Source organism: Eucalyptus grandis, chromosome 9 (genome assembly GCF_016545825.1).
Source record: "Eucalyptus grandis isolate ANBG69807.140 chromosome 9, ASM1654582v1, whole genome shotgun sequence".
NCBI classification, from domain to species: Eukaryota; Viridiplantae; Streptophyta; class Magnoliopsida; order Myrtales; family Myrtaceae; genus Eucalyptus; species Eucalyptus grandis.
Window position 1 is genome coordinate 2,119,021 of NC_052620.1, and position 24,729 is coordinate 2,143,749.

General features: G+C 38.7%; 1 protein-coding gene across 8 annotated transcripts in view; it reads left to right on the plus strand.

Annotated features, from left to right (window-relative positions):
* Positions 1 to 24,167, plus strand: part of LOC104436202 (disease resistance protein RUN1-like) — a 43,764-nt gene extending 19,597 nt beyond the window's left edge. For 3 of the 8 annotated variants that reach the window (XM_039301529.1, XM_039301530.1, XM_039301531.1), the window contains exon 7: positions 14,112 to 14,657. The gene's annotated coding sequence lies outside the window, so the exon portion shown is untranslated. Of the gene's footprint in view, positions 1 to 7,994; positions 8,347 to 9,625; positions 10,061 to 10,197; positions 10,580 to 10,970; positions 11,476 to 14,111; positions 14,658 to 22,181; positions 23,078 to 23,214; positions 23,707 to 23,804 lie in introns of those variants that run through there. The other 5 variants (XM_039301525.1, XM_039301527.1, XM_039301526.1 and 2 more) reach the window with 5 other exon arrangements.
* The last annotated feature ends 562 nt before the right edge of the window (positions 24,168 to 24,729 follow it).

Below are 24,729 nucleotides of genomic sequence, written 5' to 3' on the forward strand. Positions count from 1 at the left end.
CAACTCAATCCCGAAAGTTTTTCTTGGTGTCAAGAATGTTTACCTCTGCCCGCGAGGCTGCGTCGCATTGGGGTATCATTCTCGACTGAGCCGGAGTCAGGAGGACTTGACTTAGTATGCGAGGCTGCAACTAAGTCATCCCACCCTTTTAACTCCATTTTGCTAAGCTGTCTAGATAGAAATCGAGCCTCACAGTTCATGCGCCCGTCTATGTGATTGCTGTCGTTTTACCTTGGTGAAGTAAGTTGTCTATCCTTATACCATGCAATTTATTTTGGTCTGTCCATGACAATCTAGGGTAGTTATTTGATCTAATTCCTTTGTCAATCAGAAATGAAACGAGGAAATTGCCATGCAATGAATCATTTTGAAAATAAAAAACTGAGGAGAATTTGTTTTCAATTCATGTTTAGAAAATTTGGTTTTACTAGGATATCCATTTTTAGGAAATTCACTTCTTGCATAAACTTTTCATGAATAAATGAAAAAAAAAAATAGAAAAATCGATTAGATCATTGTCATGGATTGACTCTCCATTTACACCTCATGCTTACATGTTCCCATTTTAGGTGATTATGGAGCGATCTCGTTCACCCATCCGTACACGGTCGAAAGCTAAAATGGCGGATCGAAACGATGTGCTAGACCGTATCATTGACAATATGAACAAGCGAATTGCACAACACCAAAGTCAAGTCGATGAATTGTCTGCTACTGTGGCTTTTCTCATCAAACAAAAGAGCTGCGATGACATAGGTACTCTATCTTCAATGAGAAACTACGACTCGAAGAAGAGAGTCAAAAGAACTTTTGAATCGTCTCATTTTCCTGAGGTAGCTGAATTTGATGCCACCATGAAGAGACTAGTGACTTATCTAGAAGGAAGAATCTCTAACCCTGGAGGGTTCGCATCACAAAGATCAAGGAGGGTGAAGAACTCAAGCGCACATGATTCATGGTCTTAAGTAGATCGCTTTCCTTATTTAATTTGGGGCATGTTCAATTGTACATTCCTTGGCGCGGGAATTTTTATCACATTTTAGGAATTGTTTTCACTTTCGAGAAATTGTTTTAGACTTCTTCTCTTTTTAGGGGTTAGGAATCATAATTTCCATTCAAATAATGTAATTCATTTGACTCTATTCAATGAAATTACAATATTATTTCCAATTTTGAGGACATGGTGGGGTACCATAAACTAGCCCGGTGACGATATCCAACAATGAAAAGAAAATATCATCCAAGGAGAATTCTGAGGACTGGGCTTCTTCATGCTTCCTCATCCAAAAAAATTCCAAAAGAAAGAAAAAAAAGAAGATCATTTTTCAAGCCATTTCCAAAAAGTATGCATTAGATTAGCCTTGTTTAATTTTCTGACTCATTTACTTCATGTTTCAGAGCATTACTTTCTTGACCCGATAAGAAAGCATCTGAAAAAGGCACATCAGGTTGCAATTGGTTCAATTGTTACTCAACAAGTTTCTAAAGAGATGACGAATTGGGGGCACTACAGATTCTAGTAGTGACATGACCGAGACAAAATCTCGATCCGAGTCAAAATGGTTATGCAATTTGAATTTACTTTGAGTTGCATAGTATCCTATTCATGAACGTTCTCTTGTGCAGGGGCAAAAGCAAGAATGGAGTATTCATCAAATCAAAAAGCGGATTTTCACTTTTGATTGATAGAGACAATCCAAGGACATCCATTGCTGAGACAATCCCTTCGTGGGACAATTCATTGAATGAATGCTTAAAACCATGTTTTGAGTGCAATAAATTGTTTGTTTTGAAGTCACAAACACATTTCATGCTTAAAGTTGTTGGACTTTTTGAAAAGAGAATTTTCATATTGATTTAGCTCACCAATTTCATGTGGAGATTTGTCAAGATAGACAATTTAATGGAGTGACATCAATGCTTAAGAATGCTGAATGAGATGTGTCAGGATGATGAAAGGCAAGCCTTATCCTATACACAGTCCCCTACTTATACACTTGTGAGATGAGTGTAGAATGTTCTATATCTACAAGGTAAAGAGTTCTCTCGCAAAGGTACAATAACCGAAATGATGAGGAGCAATTCATTTCTCTATCCCAAACACAACAAGTGTTCCATTGCTTAACCATTTTGACCTTCATACACTTATGAAAATTCCTTTCAAATTACCCCTGTCAAGAACCACCCCACATTGGGGCAAATCATAGGGTAAGACAACACCATGAGGTCAAGAAAATGGATTGAAATTTTCTTGCTCTCACTTGCATCAATCTTCTAGTCATGTTATTACATTGAATTCATGTGGTAATTTAAGTGCCTTAGGATGACGAAGAGCATTTCTTTCTCTATCCTACATACTTATATCCTTTGCATAGCCCATTTGAGCCTGCAATTTTTTTTTTTTTTTTTTTTTTAAATCCAGTTGGTGATCATCCCCCACATTGGGGCAAGGCAAAAGCAGATGAAGATTCTTAAAAGTTCGAGTGTCATTCAAAGTGCAATTGCTTGACGCATGAATTGTGTGCAAGAATTGAATTCAAAATAGAACTAAGGGGCATGAAAAAGCAGTGTGCCTAGTAAAAGCAAGGCCAATGCCCATGAAAAAAAAAAGTGAAAAAAAATGAATAAGAACTAGGGGGCATGAAAAGCGGTGTGCCTAGTAAAAGCAAGGCCAATGCCCATAGATGAAAAAAGAGAGTCAAGATAAGGTGACTCTCAATTGCAAGAATTGAATCCTAATAGAGCAATACTCAAAGAACTCAAAAGTTGAGTTTTACAATCAATGGGGCATTTCATGAAGACAATCCCCGATGATGAAAAAGAAAACTGGTGACAATGCCAAGATGATCACCAACCCTCACCATTCACACACATTTTGAGCCTAATGATCTTTTCATTTCTCAACCCATGAACCCAGCTTACGTTACGTCCCTTACAAGTCTCTTCAGATTATGGCACTTGAATTAACATAGGGGTTCACATGTTTTAAGCATCGCTCGAAGGAGTGCGAGCAAGACTATTTCTTTCTCATTTTGCAGGGTTCTTGACTTGTAAACCCGGAGATGATTGCGAAGCTATTCTTTCAATAGCCTTGACTCAATGAGTCCTTTTGTTAAGCCATTGACCAAGCCTACATTACGGTCCCTATGAAAGACCTCTCAGATTGGTAAGGTCGTACCGCTTGCGAGAATACTTGGACCCTTGTTGGTATGATGATAGTGAGACGGAGTGATTATCATAAAATAGCCTCTAAATGAGAGGTAGTGAAAGTCCTTTCTAACTGAAAGTCTCTCATTTAGTATTCTTATAAAATCCATGTCATGAAAGTTGTCTTGAATGATAATTCTCTCCAATGGAAATTTAGGTGATGCAAAGGTCATTATGCATAAATCCCGATTGAGTTGATGAAAACCTCACTGAATTTTGAAATGTACATTCTAGAGTAGCTTAGATTGTCTATCTCTTTGATGAATGCATATCAGTTTTTGCTCTAAATCATGTCTGACAGGTAATTCAAGTTCCTTTCAGAACGTTTCATGATATTAGGAGATGAGAAACCTCCACCATGAGGTGAAAGACCTCTACGGGATATCTAAATTCTAAAAAGACATATCCCAAGAATCGGAGATATCATCGGGTGAGTATATCTCTATCATACTCTAAAATACTTGTCATTGTGCAGGTATTCTCTCTCAAGTGCATCGACACTTGACTTGGTCAAGCTGTCCAGTTATAGCGATCTGGCGTGCTTTCGTAGCCCAGAGTCCCCTTCATTGACCCGGCATGCTTTCTTAGCCCGAAGTTTTTGACCTGGCGTGCTTTCGTAGCCCAGAGTCCATTTTATCAAACCGGCGTGCTTCCGTAGCCCGGATTTCTTTTATCGACCTGGCGTGCTTTTGTAGCCCAGAGTCCTTTTCACCGACACTCGATCGAGTTGTCCCCCAAAGATTTTCCTCCAAATTCAGTCTGATTAAGGCGGCCGAAGAAAGGTTCGGGTCCTGGTCGGATGATTTAATCGCAAGGGGGGGCGACCGAAGAATGGTTCGGGTCCTAGCCAAGCAAAACCTTAATCTAGGCGACCGTAGAATGGTACGGGTCCTAGACAATATTTATTGCTCTAATGGGCGACCGTAGAATGGTACGGGTCTGGAAAGCAATTTCCTCATTCAGCGACCGTAGAATGGTACGGGTCCTGGAAAAATAATTTTCTTCGTCGAGGCGACCGTAGAATGGTACGGGTCCTTGACAACACTTATTCCTTATTCAGGCGACCGTAGAATGGTACGGAACCTGGAAAATGAATCCCCGTTTAGGCGACCGTAGAATGGTACGGGTCCTAGACAAAACCTTTTTGCCGTACTGGGCGACCGTAGAATGGTACGGGTCCTGGGAAAGCAGTTCCTTACAAAACCTTTTTGCCGTATTGGACGACCGTAGAATGGTACGGGTCCTGAGAAAGTAGCTCCTTTTCTGCCATACTGAGCGACCGTAGAATGGTACGGGTCTTAGGAAAGCAGCATCTTCACAAAGTCATGTTACTATTCTAGGCGACCGTAGAATGGTACGGGTCCTGGACAGGTAACACTCACTACCTCGAATTACTTTATCCTTCTCGAAGGTAAGTTATCCCAGGTAGGTTTATCTATCATTTGCATTAGTATTTCCATGCATCATATAAATTGCATTAAAAAATGGAATTCACGTTCCAACAAAAAATCATTCACTGCATGTGCATGGTCAAAATTTAGGTCTCAATTTGTCTTTGAAGGCAACCTCTATGAGCTCACCTTCAAAGAGGGGCATTTGTTGACACCTAAATTTTGGCGACCCATTTAGACATTTAAAAAATTAGGGGTTAATTTTATCCCTGAAAAATAAAATCACATGGCATATAGTTTAGGAACATTTTTGTTTATTTTATTGGACCGACAGCGAGTGCAAAATTTTTCACATATTCCGTTCAGATTCTTCACACATTTAGGCAATATACACCAAAGGATGTATTTTCAAGCAAAAAGGAAAATTTTGGATGGGATATTTGATAAATACAAAAGGTAATATTGCGCGGGGTGCAACGATATATTCAGTGGTATTTTGCATGAGCAAAATTAGAAAGTAAAATATACCACGAAGATCCAATTTTTCGGCTTATAAAAGGGACCGTGTACGGACAAAGTTGAGGGGGGGAGGCCACACAATTGATACATACGGCCACAATTCTGAAAAGAGGACTTCGGCACACAGAGAGAGCTTTAGAGAGAAAAAGCCAAAAGAAGAAATCATGGAGGCCTGCCATACACCGAATTGAGGAAAAATCGTGAGGGGAAGCTTTCGTACGAGTGCTCATGAAGCATCAAGAATCGCAGAGCACACATTGGAGAAAACACACGAGAACCGAGAGAGGAGAGGGAGCTTCGCCAAAAGCTCTTCACGGCCGAGACCTCACCGACTCCTTTGCAGTTGCTGCTTCCCGTCATCCGATGCACCTAGGACGACTTACCTTGCCGTGATCCCTTCCGACGAAAAAGTCCTCGGAAGCTTGTCTTCGGCCACTAATCCAAGCTAAAGTCAACGTGGATTTGCGAGTCTCGCCGAGAAGCACCCCAGTCAAGCCAAACTCTTCCATGGCCCCGCGTTTGGTTGTAACAATCGCGAGGTCACGAGTTCGGCAACCGCGGAACCTATTTCAATGTTCTAATTCCAAGCGAAGCTTCTGTCCAGCAAGCAATCCTCAGCGAAATCCAATCACTACTCGACGAGGCCAAGACTTTGTGCCACCCACTGCTGTCCCAAGCGTGAGTCGTCGCAACCCCGATCGCGTTAGGCCTGAATTTGGAAATTATCTTCAAAATTAGGTAAATTATACGCGCCTAATTTAGTTATCGCCTAATATACGTCTATTGGTATACTACATGCACATTTATAAGCGATGGACGTATTTCCCGATTAGGGTTATTTGCCTAATTCGCAACCGCATAGGGTTTTTATTTCATCTATAAGGCTTTAGATGAAATAATTAATCAAGTGGGAATAAAATTGATATTTTGATCTTTAAGGCTTAAGATCAATTTATCGATTTTACTAGCGAAATATTATCTCTTGATCTAAACGATGTGCGATATTTCTGATGATTTTGAATGAATTGTCTCGTTTTAATTGCCTTGTTTATCTCGAGATATATTTGAATTAGAATATTGCATGTCTTAGGGTTTACATGTTTAGAATAGGAATTTTATTTAAGAAAAAAAATCAAAATGCAAATAAATCAATTTAGGTTGTTAGATTTTAATTTAGGTTGCATGTTTAATCATTTGGCAATTATAAATTTCGAAAATTAATAAAAAAATAAAAAAAAATCATTATACACTTGTCATGTAGAATTAGGGCATATCTTGCATGTCATTGCATATTAGGGTTAAATTGCACTTAGTTTAATTTAGATAAATTTTTTTAAAATTTATTATAAGTTTAGGCATTTTTAGATATATTGCATTTTAGGATTATTTAGGTTAAGATAATATTTTAGTTTAAATTAGGATTTGGCTCAATCTAATTCCTAATACAAATTGAATAGGATCTTAATCTAATTAGATAATTCTCACATTTTTCTAATTTCAAATTTCATAAAAAAATACAAAAAAAAAAAAAAATGTCTTAGAATAAATTAGTTTCAATCTCTAGGAAAAAGAAAATAAAAATGTCATGTGCATGTCATTAGAATTAGATTCATGAAATGCATGCCATTTAGTAGTTGTTGTTAGGTCTAGTCAATTAGAAATTACATGTCATTAGAATTAGGTCATTTAGTTAATATTGCATTGCATATTGCATGATTTTCATTAATTAAGTGAAAACAAAAAGAGAAATTGCGTGTTAATTAGAAACCATATCTAAGGTTGTTGATGTGGATTTCGAATTAACATTGCAGATGCTTTCGTTGCTACGAGGTAAGTCCTGCATTTTCTATTTGCTTTCTTGGGTGTTAAATTGATGGATTGTGCACCCGCATGATCGCCTCGCATGTTAGAGAATTAAATTTAAAATCAATTCAAGCTGCCTGCCAAACAATTTTTTCAAAATAAAAGAGAAATGTACCAAAAGGGCGTTAGAAAAATCTAGCGTAACCAAGTCCCCGAACTCATAAATCTCTGGTTCGTAGGAGTAAAGTAAAACTCCCGTTACTTTACTTGGGTTTCTAATCGACCCACCAAAAAATAGATTAGTGGCGACTCCTAATTGAAAATCAATTGTATGTTAAGAACTTGAACCTAAAGTCGCGAATTGGTATGGGCTTGGGAGAGCCCGAGTTAAGTCTAGGCTTAACAATCCATTAGCCAAACTCTAGGTGATTCACACCCCGAAAAATTAGGTCGCGACACTAGAGCATAGGATGTTTATTATGTGATTTTTTTCATTCATTCATGCATAATAAAACAGAGCTTCATTCATTGTTAGCAAAAGTTCAACTCAAAAGCTTAAAGTATTAGTTAGAGGTAGACTACATGTATATAACCCCTATCGATGCCCTTTACTCAACCAATGAAGAATAACACTTCTAAGGATTGATTGATCATAGCAACTACTCATGTTTACATGGTTTCAATTGCATTTTTAGTAGCTTATGTCCACTTATTCTGTCGTGGATTAATAAGCCACTGGAGGCATCATCATAAGATCATTACTTTTCGGACATCGATGTTGAGATGATGAATATCCAAGGATCTATATTACACTTTGTTTGTCAATTGAAGTGCTAATATGTAGATTGTTCAATCTGATGGTGGATTATGGCCTTGATTCTGTCAAAAGTAACATCATGTACAGTGAAAATCTGGTAGGAATCATTTTGCGCTCTTTCTTATTCTTCATCGTGCCTATATCCATCTCCTTTGTTCATACTATCAATATCTTTACATATTGAATTTGCATCCTTCTATTCGTTGTTCATATGGTGATGACAATTTCTCATGCTCCTGATTTCTTTAAATGACCAGGAGCTTCGCTGCAATTTCAGCAATTGTGTGAGATCCAAACCAAACATCTGGGATATGGCTGCAAGAGGAATGCTCTTTAAGCCGATTGCATTGTGTCGTGTGATTATGGGGATATGCGTAAGAAGAGGAGAAGGCTAGAAATCGAGCACAGAGAGAAGGGGAAGAGATTGAGGGGTCGAGCATCATCTGGTGGTCTGGTTCTATCTTCCTTTCGGTGGACGACGATGGGATGACTAATTCGAAAGTGAGATTCATGCTCACTGATTGCTTTGACCCTTGTGCTCCAGCTTGAATGGAAGGATCTTCATGTTGGGTCTTCATTGCTTCTGGTTGCCATATCTTCAGAGTCCAGGTGATTGGACACCTTTTAACATTAATCCATTCTTGTCGATGATTGAGCGGTTTAGTCATTGGTTGATTCTTGGTGTGATTGGTGCATGCGCATTATGGTGATTTGAGGTTTTGAGTCGCTATTATTGGTCTGATTTGGGATGCTCGATGTTTGCACACGGAGGAAATGAAATAAGGCCAATTCGAGCTTTTTGCATGTTCAACCAAGAATGTTTAGTTGTCCTATTATAATTATTAGCTTGTGATTCCTGTTAGGTGCAGAAATCTGCTCGGTTATTCTCTTCTACCAGTTTGCTATGGTGTAATGAGGTAACTATATCAGCTTTTGATTAGGTTTCATGTCAATGGTGCTAAATTTTCCTTATGTTATCTGAGCAATCGTAGAGCAAGTATAGCAGGATTATCAAGACTTACGAGCCTATTACAAGTTTAGGTTGATTTTATCACCCTGCCTAGGTAGCATGGAAAGTGACTGCAGAGTTGTCGAAACTAATGTGAACTAACTTTAGGTTGAACGGGAAGATTACCTTGATTGATGAGGTTCTACTTTCATAGCCATTTCTTTCATTTTCTTGGATCTTGAAGCACCTTGAGGGGTGATGAGAAGTGGAAAGATGAACAATCTCCTGTGAACCATTTGTTTGTACTTTGATCCAAAGTAGCATTTTCTCCATGAGTGTGGAAATTCCTTCTCATAAGATTCTCTGAAGATGTCCTCACTCATCCCTGTTAGCTAATAACGTGGTGAAATGGTGTTGAAGGCAGCTAATTTCACACGGAAAAGGATGCTAATGTCTGAATTGTTGTGATGGTGATATGGCTTGTTCATTTTGTCCTTACTTTTTTTTTTTTTTTGCTAGCTTTCTAGTTGAATGGAATTGCTCCTCATCTCCTTCTGACTGGGGGAAAATGCAAAAGCTTGAGCCGTGACAATAGAAGTCCATTGGTTTCTTCTTTCACCAGTGGTTATTGAGCTTTGACAGTGGTGTGTTTGGAAGAACTTTTGTTTTTTACTTTTATCTATACTATTGTTTTTAGCATTTGCAATGTGTCTTTTGTTCAATACTCGGTGCTTCAAACATTCGAAAACATATAACTTTGCATTTTATGGCCAATTGTAGCAAAATAATTCTTGTCTTGTCGACGAGGTCGGGAAGTACCTTCGATTTCTAATGTTGTAACAGAAACACCATTAAATTTGTTTCTATTTGCATGGTTGGTTTTCATTATGTCATCCTCTGTATGGATCCTCTATAATTTGATGGTCTTGCTTTTTGAAGGTTACAAACTCTATGCTAGTCGACTGTTGCCCGCACCGATGCGAAATTCAGAGTACAAAGTTGACTAAATCTGACAATAAGTGGCTTTTCTTTTAAATACCTAAAGATTTCAGTTCACAAAAGGTGTCGAAGAATGGCATTGAGTTGTGCTTGAGAAATATCTAGTCGCTGGCCAGTTCAACTATGAATTTGAAGATTGTGTCTCTAGCGGGGATGGGTTATGTTTGATGCAGGGGTGGAGACTGCTTTGGCCAACTTATTGTCTGTTCCTTAGCTTTTCAACATTTTTTCTTTTCTCATGTTGGGCAAGAAGGTTGGTCCACGATTGAGTCGTGCCCTCGATTGCCGGTGCTGCATTGTTCCGTTGTTGAGTCTCTCCCTGATTTGCCTTCAAAAACTCCATTTGTGCTGCTTGGGAAGCTTGATTGTGGAATGGTAAGTAAGAAGATCTTTGGAGCTTAGTTTAAAGGCTTAAGTTGTTGCCGCTGTAAAATAAGCAACATTTATATGTCACTATTCAAATTTGCTTTTGTTGAACAAGTGTACTATATTTTTACATTAATACATAACAGGTAGTTTGGGGTGTTCATCCGGAAGTTTAAGAGTTGAAGCACGCCAGTTGGTAGAGGAGTTACTGATTTGGTGTTAATTCTTATCTCTGGTAGTTTGGTGCAGTATGTTGTAATTGACTTATCATGATGAAGTTACTATAATTCTTGGGATTTGACCAAGTAAAAAGAACTTCTGGGGCCTATGAAAAAAAAAAGAAAAAAAGAGAAGGTTGAAAAGTCAACTAAACAAGGGAAGTGGTCGTTGGCTTAAGGGGAGAAAAAAGAGATGCTTAGCTCCCTCTTAAACCGAGAGCTCATGAAGAAAGAAAATGGAGATAAGAGAGAGAAAAAGATCTGATTCTGGAGATTGCTAACATCTCCTACTAAACAAAAAATATAGCAGGTATGGTGCCGTTTTTCTGTGGAGATTACCTGCTTCCATTAGTATTTTCAGTTTGGACAGGGCTTTTCTTTGGTAAGATATTATTTTCCTGTCTTAATTCCAACAACTGGAGGAAGTTGTTTGAGCAAAGTAAGTGTAATGCTTCTGTGTTATATGGCTTGTGATCTTGAAATGAAATAAAAAGATCAGATTGCCTCCAAAAGGATATTTGATGTCTTCAATTAAATAGCATGAGAGTCTTCATTCTTGACATGGTATCGATCTGCGCTTGTGTAAATAAAGTAATACTTCTATCCAACATCTATGAAGTAGAAAAATTCACTATCCGATGGATTCTGGGAACTACTCATGCATATGTGATCTTGATTGCATTTTATTAATTCATTATTAGGTCATGGAAGTGGGCAGTGAAGGTACCATAGATGTGTTTGGCATTTTCTCAAAGCCAGGGCACTAATGTCAAGATGATGAATCTCCATGGATCTGTATCAAACTTTGTTCATCGCTTAATATGCCAATGTGAAGGTTGCTCTCTCTGAAGGCAGATATATGGCCTTGATCAGGCTAAAAGTATTATCATCAACGGTGGAAATCCAGTACAAATCATGTTGCCGCTCTTTCCTTATTTTGCTTCATGCCTTTATTAATCATCTTGCAAATTCATATCTTAACATCATTCGCAATCTATTACTTCAATTTGGTCATCGTTCGGTGATGACAATGTCTACGCCCTAGAGGCTTTAGAAGAACAAAGGATTTCCACTGTGTTGTGGTTAACAGAGTGAGATCCAAACCAAGAGTATGGAGGAAGTCCTTAAATCAACCATATTGCTTTCATGTTTTTGGGATAAACATGACTAGTAATCAATGGGTGGCTAGAAAGGTGATTTGCTTTAGTCTTTTAATGTTTGAGAGCCGATCTAGATCTCTAAATGCCATCTTTTTTGAACTACAACTCAAATCAGAATGTTTTGTTATAGCGGCCACTATATGGAATTGGTTTCGGCCAGAAATGTGCACTATTTTTGGCTAGGCTGATGGCGGGGACAAAAAATCTTCAGAGCTTGGGTACAACCCAGCTGTTTATGGCTCTGAAATGAAGTGGGAGGAGCTACGCATATGATTTTTAATTCTGTGGAGTGTTTAATTGGTATTGCATCAGGAGCGCGGACTTCCTACTAAAACTGTAATCTTGACATAGGAATAGCTCAATGGCAATATTAGGAGGGCAAATTGACTTGGAAGATAATTGTCATGTTCTTTTATTATCACTTGCACGGTAGTTTGATGCGTGTCTTTGAATCCTGACGAGAGAAATCACATTCTTTTATTATCATATTCAGTTGAGAGTACCCATCTCACATTAGTATTTTCGGTCTGGCATTGGGCTTTTCATGTTGATGGCTTATTGTTTTCTGTCTTATTTCAACGAATCTTGGGGAAATTGGTCGACCACTCGAATGTGATGCTTCAGCATCATCTGGCTTGTGATCTTGGTGGGAATGAAAATAGATAAGAATGCCTTTGAAGTGGATTGCATATCATTATACGTCATCAATCACAGAGTAAGACTCTTCATTTTTTACATGAATCTGTTCTTACGCAAACATATTATTACTTTTTTCCAAGTTCTATTAAAGTTGGTTTCCTAGAGAACAGGATGTTTCTTATGTGATTCTTTCATTTATTCATGCATAATAAAACAAAACTTCATTCATCGTTCGCCAAAGGTCCAACCAAAGGTTTAGAGTATTAGTTGGAGGTAGACTCAATGTATGTAACCCCTGTTGAAACCTTTTATTCAGCCGATATCAAATAACACTTTTAGCAATTGATTGATCTTGGCAACTGCTCATGTCTATGTGGCTGTTATAGCATTTTAAGCAGTTTATGTCCAGTTTTTTGGTCATGGATTGATAAGTCACTGGAGGCACCATTGTAAGAATTTTACTTCTCTCAGATCCAAGACACTGATGTTGAGATGTTGAATTTCCATGGATTTTGCCCTCTTTGTCAATTGAGATGCTAATACATAGATAAAGGTGGATTGTCTTCTCTAAAGACCCTTACTTTAGGCGAAACAAAAATTTCTAGCTTGCCGGAAAACTTACATCAGCTTTCTTCTCTGAAGCGCCTCGATTTAGATACATGTCAGGACCTTCAGTCACTCCCAAAACCTCCTTGTAGCTTATCATACCTGAGGCTCACCTGTCGGAGCAATGAGCTGCCATCACTCTCTCACCTGAAGCATCTACAAGAGCTCACCCTTTGGTTTTGCAAGTCTCTTCAAAGCATCCCATCGCTCTCTCACCTGGAGCATGTACAGGAGCTCCGACTTTTTCATTGCAACTCTCTTCAAAGCATCCCATTGCTCTCTCACCTGAAGCATCTACAGCAGCTTTGGCTTTGGGATTGCTGGTCTCTTCAAAGCATCCCAGAGCTTCCCTCCTGCATACGGACGCTTAGCGTTTGGGTATGTCCCAAATTGGAAAGGTTGCCAAATCTTTCCGATTTGGAATTTTTGTCGAAATTACAGCTCGAACTTTGCAATGGACTGAAGAAATTGGATGGACTGGAAGCTTTAAAATCCCTAAGAGAGTTGCACCTACCGCTAGGTCTGCTATACTCTATTCATGGGGTGGATCATCTCCATGCGATAGAAGGCCTTGAAAAATTGGGATCCCTAGACGAGGTGGATATCTCTAGGTGCAAGCACATTCAAGTACTGGACCTTTCAAAGTCGGAGCATTTGAAGAAGTTGATTGTTAGGGATTGCAAAAACTTAGTTGAAATTCGCTGCCCCAGTAAATTCCTGAAGTGCTTTGATAGGAGTGGGTGCGAGTCACTCAAGAAATTACCAGACTTTATTATTGAGGAAAGCAACAACGAGAAGCTGACTGAAGTTTGCTAGCTATCGTCAGATCTAACGTTTGATAGTACTAGATACAATTTGATGTGAGCAACACCAAAAATATTGACTTGGTAACCCTACTCTGCTTTACAGGATTATCAAAATTATTTAGATTCTACGTAGGAGGATTATGAAGAATATTCAGATTCTATGGAGGATGACTAAGATCTGTTTCTGGAGATCGCTGAAGTTATTTACTAAACAAAATATATAGCAGGTATAGTGTCGTTTTTCTGTGGAGATAACATGCTTCCATTAGTAATTTCAGTTTGGATGGGGCTTTTCTTTGACACGTTATAATTTTCTTGTCTTAATTCCAGCAACTGGAGGAAGTTGTTTGAGCAAAGTAATTGTAATGCTTCAGTGTTATCTGGCTTGTGATCATGATATGAATACAAAGGGTCAGAATGCCTCCCAAAGGATATCTGTTGTCTTCAGTCAAATAACACGAGATTCTTCATTCTTGACGTGGTATCAATCTATGTTTGTTTAAATAAAGTAATACTTCTCTCCAACTTCTATGAAGCAGAAAAATTCACTATGTGATGGATTCTGGAAATTGCTTATGCATATGTGATCTTGATTGCATTTTATTAATTCGTTATTTGGTCATGGATGTAGGCAGTGAAGGTGCCATAAACATGTTCTGCATTTTCTCAAAGCCAGGGCACTAATGTCAAGATGATTAATCTCCATGGATCTGTATCAAACTTTGCTCGCCGCTTAACATACCAATGTGAAGATTGCTCTCTCTGAAGGCAGATACATGGCCTTGATTAGGCTGAAAGTATTATCATCAACAGTCAAAACCAGTACAAATCATGAAGCCATTCTTTCATTGTTTTTCTTCATTCCTTCAATTATCATCTTGCGATTTTGTACCTCAACATCATTTGCAATTTATTACTTCAGTTCGGTCATTGTTTTGGTGATGACAATGTCTCCACCCCAGAGGCTTTAAAAGAACAGAGGATTTCCACTATATTCTGGATAACGGTGTGAGATCCAAAACAGAAGTATGGAGGAAGCCCTTAAATCAACCTTATTGCTTTCATGTTTTTGGGATAAACATGACAAGTAATCAATGGGTGGCTAGAAAGGCGATTTGCTTAAGTCCTTTAATGTTTGAGAGCTGATCTAGATCTCTACTTGCCATCTTTTCTTGATCTACAGCTCAAATCCGAATGTTTTGCTGCAGCTGCCACTGAACAGAATTGGAAAGTTACTCCTGCAATGTGACACCCTGAACCCTTCGCAAGTCGTCACCAGCGCCAATGTTACACCTTATCACCTTTCTGCTTTGAAGAAGTGTCCTAATTCGCAGACACAGACACACACACAAACACAGACACACAGACACACACACAGACAGACAGACACACACACACACGTACACACGAGACACACGAGACACCTGCATACGTAGACACGGCACACGCAGCACGTACACGAACACGTGCACACGAGACACACACACACACACACACACACACACACACACACACACACACACACACACACACACACACACACACACACACACACACACACACACACACACACACACAACAAAACGGTCCCAGCGTGACTCATTAGCGGAAGCAAATTAAAACATCACCGTCTCTCCCCCTACCAACCATGATACAAATACACACCACTAATTACCATAATTTTATAAACAAGCCACGACACTTTATTTACATATATATTTTCAAGATGGGACTTCTTTGGGTCGGTACATCAAAAGGAAAAGCTAGGACTCAGCCACGTCCAGCCTAAAACCTCAAAAAGAAACCTCAACCCTCTACATTTCACGTGCAACAATTCCCCATCATCAGTGTCAGCTAACTATCCCCAAAAAGAAACAGCCCCTATTTGTCGCGCACGGGTCTCACACCCAACCCGATGCATCAGGCGGTGGCGGCGGCAACATCCCTCGCATCGCTCCATCTCGACGAACATGTACGGATATGAACTCCTGAATAATAGGGCCCTCAGCCAGGCCTACGTCGTACATCACTAGACAGCGTACTCGAATAAAAGTCAGTCTGGGAACAGATGGACAGTCTATCTTAGCACACTCGACCTCTACATCGGATGGTAGACCGTAAAATACACCACGCGTGACGGCAGGAAGTGGCATACTGCTAATCTGAAATGTGGGTCCCCAAAGGGGTGAGTACAACCACCGCCGGATAAGGAATCCAATAACAACTCAATGCATCATGCAAATCATACATGCATTGCAGGCATTACTTACCTTGAAGCCATGCGCATACTATCATGTATCATTATATCAATTTATAACACATACATGTGTATCGTCATCGTATCATACATGTCATCATCATCATGACATCATCACATTACACATGTCATTATCATCATGGCATCATACATGTCATCATCATCATGCATATCATCATGCATAGCATATCGTGGGTGATCATCATTATTTCACATCACATATCATCATCATCATCATCATCATGCATATCATCATGCATATCATATCATGGGTGATCATCATTATTTCACATCACATATCATCATCATCATCATCATCATCATCATCATCATCATCATGCATATCATATCATGGGTGATCATCATTATTTCACATCACATATCATCATCATCATCATCATCATCATCATCATGCATATCATCATGCATATCATATCATGGGTGATCATCATTATTTCACATCACATATCATCATCATCATCATCATCATCATGCATATCATCATGCATATCATATCATGGGTGATCATCATTATTTCACATCACATATCATCATCATCATCATCATCATGCATATCATCATGCATATCATATCATGGGTGATCATCATTATTTCACATCACATATCATCATCATCATCATCATCATCATCATCATCATCATGCATATCATCATGCATATCATATCATGGTTTAGTTTCCACTTTTAGCTTTCAATTTGATCACCACATCACCCATTCCTCAAATCATCAATTTCATCATCCCCTCGGGCAAAGACCTCCGAGGCTTCCGCATTCGGCCTCCGGGCCACCGGGCATCCGGCCCCCACATTCGGGCATCTTGCATCCCAACTAGCATCACGAGGCATTACTTTCGAGCAGAGACCTCGACGGGGCTTCCGGCATTTACACTCCTGGCCGGGCATCCCGCACCCAATCCCGGCATCGCGAGGCATTCCCTTCGGGCAAAGACCTCCGACGGGGCTTCCGAATTATGTACCGACATACCACCGGGGATCCCCCTCCTCTGGAATTACGTACCGTATACCACCGGGCATCCCGACACTTTCGAGGAATCTCCAGAATTACGCCACTAGGCCATCGAACATCATCATCCACCACAACCACTTCCTCACTTATCATTATCCACATTTACCATTATTTTGATCTCAATTTAACATGGCATATGGCGTGACATCAAACAAGTCATACTTGGCATAGAATTCACACATGCATCACAATTCAATGTCATACATACACCAATATCTCATCATACATGCAACAATGCATAATTATTTATTAATAAATTCAATGGAATTTATGGCCAATAAAATAATCCATTTTATTTTATTATTTATTTATTTTATAAATAAATATTAAATTCAATATCTATAAATTCCCAAAAATTTCAAAAATTCAAGCAATCATTAAACAAATCAATAGGATGACAATTTCGTGCAAAATTCATGGCCAACTTGAACTTCACACAATTTCACAATTTCCACAAAACAACACATAATATTCGGATAAAACCAGAATGCACAGTTTCTGAAGAAATTCGATTAAAATATCCATATGGTCTCCAAAAATTACGAAATTTTACAGAGTGATAGCCAAGAAATTTTCACACAACTTTTATGAAGAACTCCAAGCCAGATTCTTTTTAGATTATTTTCTACAGTCTCATGAAGCTTCCGGACCCATTACCGCATTGTCCAGTGCACATATCACCGAAATATTGAGATTTCACCTACCTATTCTCTTTCGTTTTCTCTGAAATTTGGATATGTTATACATCAAGATATCCTCTACTAGTTTCATGAAGATAGTCATCATTTAGGTCCTTGAAGTCTCGGGTATCTCAAAATACATCACCAGAATCATCTTCTTCAAGATATAGTCGATTTACTAGGCTATACTTGTTCATTTCACTTCAAATTTGAGTATGTTGTATTTTAAGATGTCTCCTACAAATTTAATGAAGAAACCAAAGTGAGATTCTCAACAAAAACCAACATGCAATCACGAATCCAGCAAGAGGTCAGTAAAAACTCTCCAGATCTGAGGTCTCCGTAGAACAAGACTTTTACCCCTCAAATCTCCATCATTTTCCACTAAATTTCATTATGTTGTAGTTCAAGATGTTATCTAAAACTCTCATGAAGAAATCAAAGCCAAAATCGGACTCTAAAGACACATTCAAGCTCGAACAAGTTTCTGACTCACACGGTCCGAACACAAACAGCCACACCATTCACACACAACTCATCCATGCTTCGGTTTTTCTCATCTAACACCTAAAAATTCAACATGCAAACAACACACAAGCATGCAAGAGAAGCTAGGGGACTCCCACTTGCCTCTAGAACGGACGGTCGACGGCTTAGGGCGGCGAACACGGCAGCACACGGCGGATGGACGGCGACGACACCTCGGCTCCGCCTCCTTCCTCTCTCTCGGCCTCTCCCTCTCTTTCTCGAATTCTCTCTCTCTCTCTCTCTCTCTCTCTCACCCTCTCTCTTGGCCAAATGAGAAAATCCGGCCACCTTCTCTCTCTCTTCCCTCTTATACCCCCAAATCCTCATGATTACTTGCCTACAAACCAGCCAATGCATGGCCTTCTTCCCTAAGCCAATGCATGAGAGTTTAGTGCCACTTGTCCTATGGATTTTTGAATTGGGTTTGGGCTTCTTGGGCTTGGGCTCCTTTATGGCCGGCGACTACTCCCTCTTGGGCCTCTATTGGGCCGGCCAACTTGGCCCACTAAGCTTAGGCCAATGGGCCTAAGGCCCATTCCAAAAATTGACCTTTTCCCTTCTTTTTTTTTTTTGAATTTCTTCTATAAATATTTTTTTAGATATCAATTTTCATCTTGGCCAAAGTCTTGGGGAATCTTGGTTATTGAAATTTAATTTATAAAGTACATGGCCAAGCATAAATTATTAATCTATCAAATTTAAATTTTTTTACAATCATATGCACAAATCATCTAATTAAAGACTAATGGCTAAGGTATAAACCTTAGGAAATTTTATCACCTAATTAGAAAGTTTAACACACATTATGGCTTGGCTTTGAATTTTGGGATGCCACATGCAATAATTGCAGTTTCAGCCAGAAATGTGCACTTTTTTTAGCTTGGCTGATGGCGGGGACAAAAAATCTGCAGAGCTCGAGTACTGCCCTGCTATTTATGGCTCTGAAAAGAAGTAGGAGGAGCTGTGCATGTGCGTTTCAATTCTATGGAGAGCTTAAATGGTACTGCATCAGAAGCAAGCATTTCCAACTACAACTGTAATCTCGACAATAAGAATAACTCATTGGCAATATTAGGAGTGCAAATTGACTTGGAAGATACTAGTCATGTTCTTTTATAATCATTTGCACAATAGTTAATGTGTGTCTTTGAATCCTGATGAGAGAAATCATGTTCATTTATTTTCCCCTACACAGAGAATACCAGAATGATGATGAACATATATACCCCATGTAGAATTATGAAAAACATTTGCATGACAACAGCATGACAGATATTGGATTTTGGAGAGCATCTGTGTTTTCTGGTAAAAGTAAATATAGTAGTTGAGAGTACCTACTTCACATTAGTATTTTCAGTTTGGCATGGGGCCTTTCGTGTCGATGTCTTATTGTTTTCCTCTTATTTCAAGGACTCTTGGGGAAACTGGTCGACCACATGAATGTGATGCTTCAGCATCATTTGGCTTGTGATCCTAGTGGGAAAGAAAATAGATAAGAATGCCTTTGGAGTACATGACACCGCGTGTCATTATACGTCATCAATCATGGAGTAAGACTCTTCATCCTTGACATGACAAGAATATGTTCTTATGCAAATAGAGTATGACATTTTTCCAAGTTCTGTTAAAGTTGGTTTCCTAGAGCATAGGATGTTTATTATGTGATTTTTTCATTCGTTCATGCATAATAAAACAGAGCTTCATTCATTATTAGCAAAAGTTCAACGCAAAAGCTTAAAGCATTAGTTAGAGGTAGACTACATGTATATAACTCCTATCGATGCCCTTTACTCAACCAATGTGGAATAACACTTCTAAGGATTGATTGATCATAGCAACCACTCATGTTTATGTGGCTTCAATTGCATTTTTAGTAGCTTATGTCCACTTTTTATGTCATGGATTAATAAGCCATTAGAGGCATCATCATAAGATTATTACTTTTCAGACACCAATGTTGAGATGGTGAATATCCAAGGATCTATATTCCACTTCAATATTGAAGTGCTAATACGTAGATTGTTCAATTTGATGGTGGAGTTATGGCCTTGATTCTGTCAAAAGTAACATCCTGTACGGTGGAAATTTGGTAGGAATCATTTTGCGCTCTTTCTTTTCTTCATTGTGCCTATATCCATCTCCTTTGTTCATACCATCAATATCTTTACGTATTGAATTTGCATCCTTCTATTTGTTCTTCATTTGGCGATGACAATTTCTCATGCTCCTGATTTCTTTAAATGAGCAGGAGCTTTGCCGTAATTTCAGCAATGGTGTGAGATCCAAATCAAATATCTGGGATATGGATGCAAGAGGGACGCTCTTTAAGCCAATTGCATTGCGTCTTGTGATTATGGGGATGGCCATAAGAAGAGGAGGGTGGAAATCGAGCACAGAAAGAGGGGGAAGAGATTGAGGGGTCCAACATCATTTGGTGGTCTATTTATGTATTCCTTCTGGTGGACGACGATGGGATGACTAATTCGAAAGTGAGATTCATGCTCACTGATTGCTTTGACCCTTGTGCTCCAGCTTGAATGAAAGGATCTTCATGTTGTGTCTTCATTGCTTCTGGTTGCCATATCTTCAAAGTCCAGGTGATTGGACCCCTTTTAACATTAATCCATTCGTGTCATCGATTGATCGGTTTAGTCATTGGTTGATTCTTGGTGTGATTGGTGCATGCGCATTCTGGTGATTTGAGGTTTTGAGTCGCTATTATTGGTTTGATTTTGGATGCTCGATGTCTGCACACGGAGGAAATGAAATAAGACTAACTAGAGCTTTTCTACATGTTCAATGAAGCATGTTTAGTTGTCTTGTTATATTTATCAGCTTGTGATTCCTGTTAGGTGCAGAGATCTGCTTGGTTATTCTCTTTTACCAGTTTGCTATGGTGTAATGAGATAACTATAGCAGCTTTTGATTAGGTTTCCTGTCAATGATGGTGAATTTTCCTTATGTTATTTGAGCAGTCGTAGAGCAAGTATAGCAGGATTATCAAGACTTACGAGCCTATTACAGGTTTAGGTTGATTTTATCACCCTATCAAGGTAGTGTGGAAATTGACTGCAGAGTTGTCGGAACTAATGTGAACTAACTTTAGGTTGAACGAGAAGATTACCTTGATTGATGAGGTTCTACTTTCATAACCATTTCTTTCATGTTCTCAGATCTTGAAGCACCTTGAGGGGTGGTGAGAAGTGGAAAGATGAACAATCTCCTGTGAACCATTTGTTTGTACCTATGATCCAAAGTAGCATTTTCTCCATGAGTATATTGAAATTCCTTCTCATAAAATTCTTTGAAGATGTCCTCACTCATCCCAGTTAGATAATAGCGTGGTGAAATGGTGTTGAAGGCAGCTAATTTCACACGGAAAAAGGATGCTAATGTCCGAATTGTTGTGATGGTGATATGGCTTGTTCATTTTGTCCTTATTTATTTATTTTTTTGCTAGCTTTCTAGTTGAATGGAATTGCTCCTCATCTCCTTCTGACTGGGGGAAAATGCAAAAGCTTGAGCTGTGATAATAGAAGTCCATTGGTTTCTTCTTTCACCAGGGGTTATCGAGCTCTGACACTCGTGTGTTTGGAAGAACTTTTGCTTTTAACTTTCATCTATACTTTTGTTTTTAGCATTTGCAATGTGTCTTTTGTTCAATACTCGGTGCTTCAAACCTTCAGAAAACATAAAAGTTTGCATTTTATGGCCAATTGTAGCAAAATAATTCTTGTCTTGCTGACAAGGTCAGGAAGTACCTTCTGATTTCTAATGTTGTAACAGAAACACCATTAAATTTGTTTCTATTTGCATTTTCATTCCGTCATCCTCTGTATGGATCCTCTATAATTTGATGGTCTTGCTTTTTGAAGGTTTTAAACTCTATGCTAGTTGACTGTTGCCCGCATCGATGCGAAATTCAGAGTACAAAGTTGACTAAATCTGACATTAAGTGGCTTTTCTTTTAAGTTACCTGAAGATTTCAGTTCACAAAAAGGTGTCGAAGAATGACGTTGAGTTGTGCTTGAGAAATATCTGGTCGTTGGCCAGTTCAACTATGAATTTGAAGATTGTGTCTCTAGCGGGGATGGGTTATGTTTGATGCAGGGGTGGAGACTGCTTTGGCCAACTTATTGTCTGTTCCTTAGCTTTTCAACATTTTTCTTTTCTCATGTTGGGCAAGAAGGTTGGTCCACGGTTGATCCCTGATTCGCCTTCAAAAACTCCATCTGTGCTGCTTGGGAAGCTTGATTGTGGAATGTTAAGGAAGAAGATCAATCTTTGGAGCTTAGTTTGGAGGCTTTAAATGTTGCTGCCATAAAATAAGCAACATTTGTTTTGTCCAATTTGATTGTTGGAGATAATTATGTCACTATTCAAATCTGCTTTTGTTGAACAAGTGTACTATATTTTTACATTAATACATAAAAGGTAGTTTGGGGTGTTCATCTGCAAGTTTAAGAGTTGAAGCACGCCGGTTGGTAGAGGAGTTACTGATTTGGTGTTAATTCTTATCCCTAGTAGTTTGGTGCAGTATGTTGTAATTGGCTTATGTTGATGAAGTTACTATAATACTTGGGATGTGACCAAGTAAAAAAGAACTTCTAGGACCTATGAAAAAATAAATAAATAAAAAGAAAACAAAAGAGAAGGTTGAAAAGTCAACTAAACAAGGGAAGTGGTCGTTGGCTTAATGGGAGAAAAAAAGAGACGCTTAGCTCCCTCTTAAACTGAGAGCTCATGTAGAAAGAAAATGGAGATAAGAGAGAAAGAAAAAGATTTGATTCCGGAGATTGCTAACATCTCCTACTAAACAAAAATATAGCAGGTATAGTGCTGTTTTTCTATGGAGATTACCTGCTTCCATTAGTATTTTCATTTTGGACGGGGCTTTTCTTTGACAAGATATTATTTTCCTGTCTTAATTCCAGCAAGTGGAGGAAGTTGTTTGAGCAAAGTAAGTGTAATGCTTCTGTGTTATATGGCTTGTGATCGTGAAACAAAATAAAAAGATCAGATTGCCTTCAAAAGGATATTTGATGTCTTCAATCAAATAGCACGAGATTCTTCATTCTTGACATGGTATTGATCTGTGCTTGTGTAAATAAAGTAATACATCTATCCAACTTCTATGAAGTAGAAAAATTCACTATCTGATGGATTCTGGAAACTGCTCATGCATATGTGGTCTTGATTGCATTTTGTTAATTCGTTATTAGGTCATGGAAATGGGCAGTGAAGGTACCATAGATGTGTTTGGCATTTTCTCACAGCCAGGGCACTAATGTCAAGATGATGAATCTCCATGGATCTGTATCAAACTTTGTTCGTCGCTTAATATGCCAATGTGAAGGTTGCTCTCTCTGAAGGCAGATATATGGCCTTGATCAGGCTGAAAGTATTATCATCAATGGTGGAAATCCAGTACAAATCATGTTGCCGCTCTTTCCTTGTTTTGCTTCATGCCTTTATTAATCATCTTGCAAATTCGTATCTTAACATCATTTGCAATCTATTACTTCAATTTGGTCATTGTTTGGTGATGACAATGTCTACGCCCTAGAGGCTTTAGAAGAATAGAGGATTTCCACTGTATTGTGGATAACAGTGTGAGATCCAAACCAGAAGTATGGAGGAAGTCCTTAAATCAACCATATTGCTTTCATGTTTTTGGGATAAACATGACTAGTAATCAATGGGTGGCTAGAAAGGTGATTTTCTTTAGTCTTTTAATGTTTGAGAGCTGATCTAGATCTCTAAATGCCATCTTTTCTTGAACTACAGCTCAAATAAGGATGTTTTGTTACAGCTGCCACTGTATGGAATTGGTTTCAGCCAGAAATGTGCACCATTTTTGGGACAAAAAATCTTCAGAGCTTGGGTACTACCCAGCTGTTTATGGCTTTGAAATGAAGTGGGAGGAGCTGCGCATATGAATTTTAATTCTATGGAGTGTTTAATTGGTACTGCATCAGGAGTGAGGACTTCCTACTAAAACTGTAATCTTGACATAGGAATAGCTCACTGGCAATACGAGGAGGGCAAATTGACTTGGAAGATAGTTGTCATGTTCTTTTATTATCACTTGCACAGTAGTTTGATGCGTGTCTTTGAATCCTGACAAGAGAAATCACGTTCTTTTATTATCATATTCAATTGAGAGTACTCATCTCACATTAGTATTTTTAGTCTAGCATGGGGCTTTTCATGTCGATGTCTTACTGTTTTCTGTCTTATTTCAACGAATCTTGGGGAAATTGGTCGACCACTTGAATGTGATGCTTCAGCATCATCTGGCTTGTGATCCTGGTGGGAATGAAAATAGATAAGAATGCCTCCGAAGTAGATTGCATATCATTATACGTAATCAGTCACAAAGTAAGACTCTTCATCCTTGACATGAATCTGTTTCTTACGCAAACAGATTATTACTTTTTTCCACGTTCTATTAAAGTTGGTTTCTTAGAGAACATGATGTTTATTATGTGATTCTTTCATTCATTCATGCAAAATAAAACAGAACTTCATTCATCATTCACAAAAGGTCCAACCAAAGGCTTAAAGTGTTAGTTGGAGGTAGACTCAATGTTTGTAACCCCTGTTGAAACCTTTTATTCAGCTGATGTCAAATAACACTTTTAGCAATTGATTGATCATGGCAACTACTCATGTCTATGTGGCTGTGATTGCATTTTTAGCAGCTTATGTCCAGTTATTTTGTCATGGATTGATAA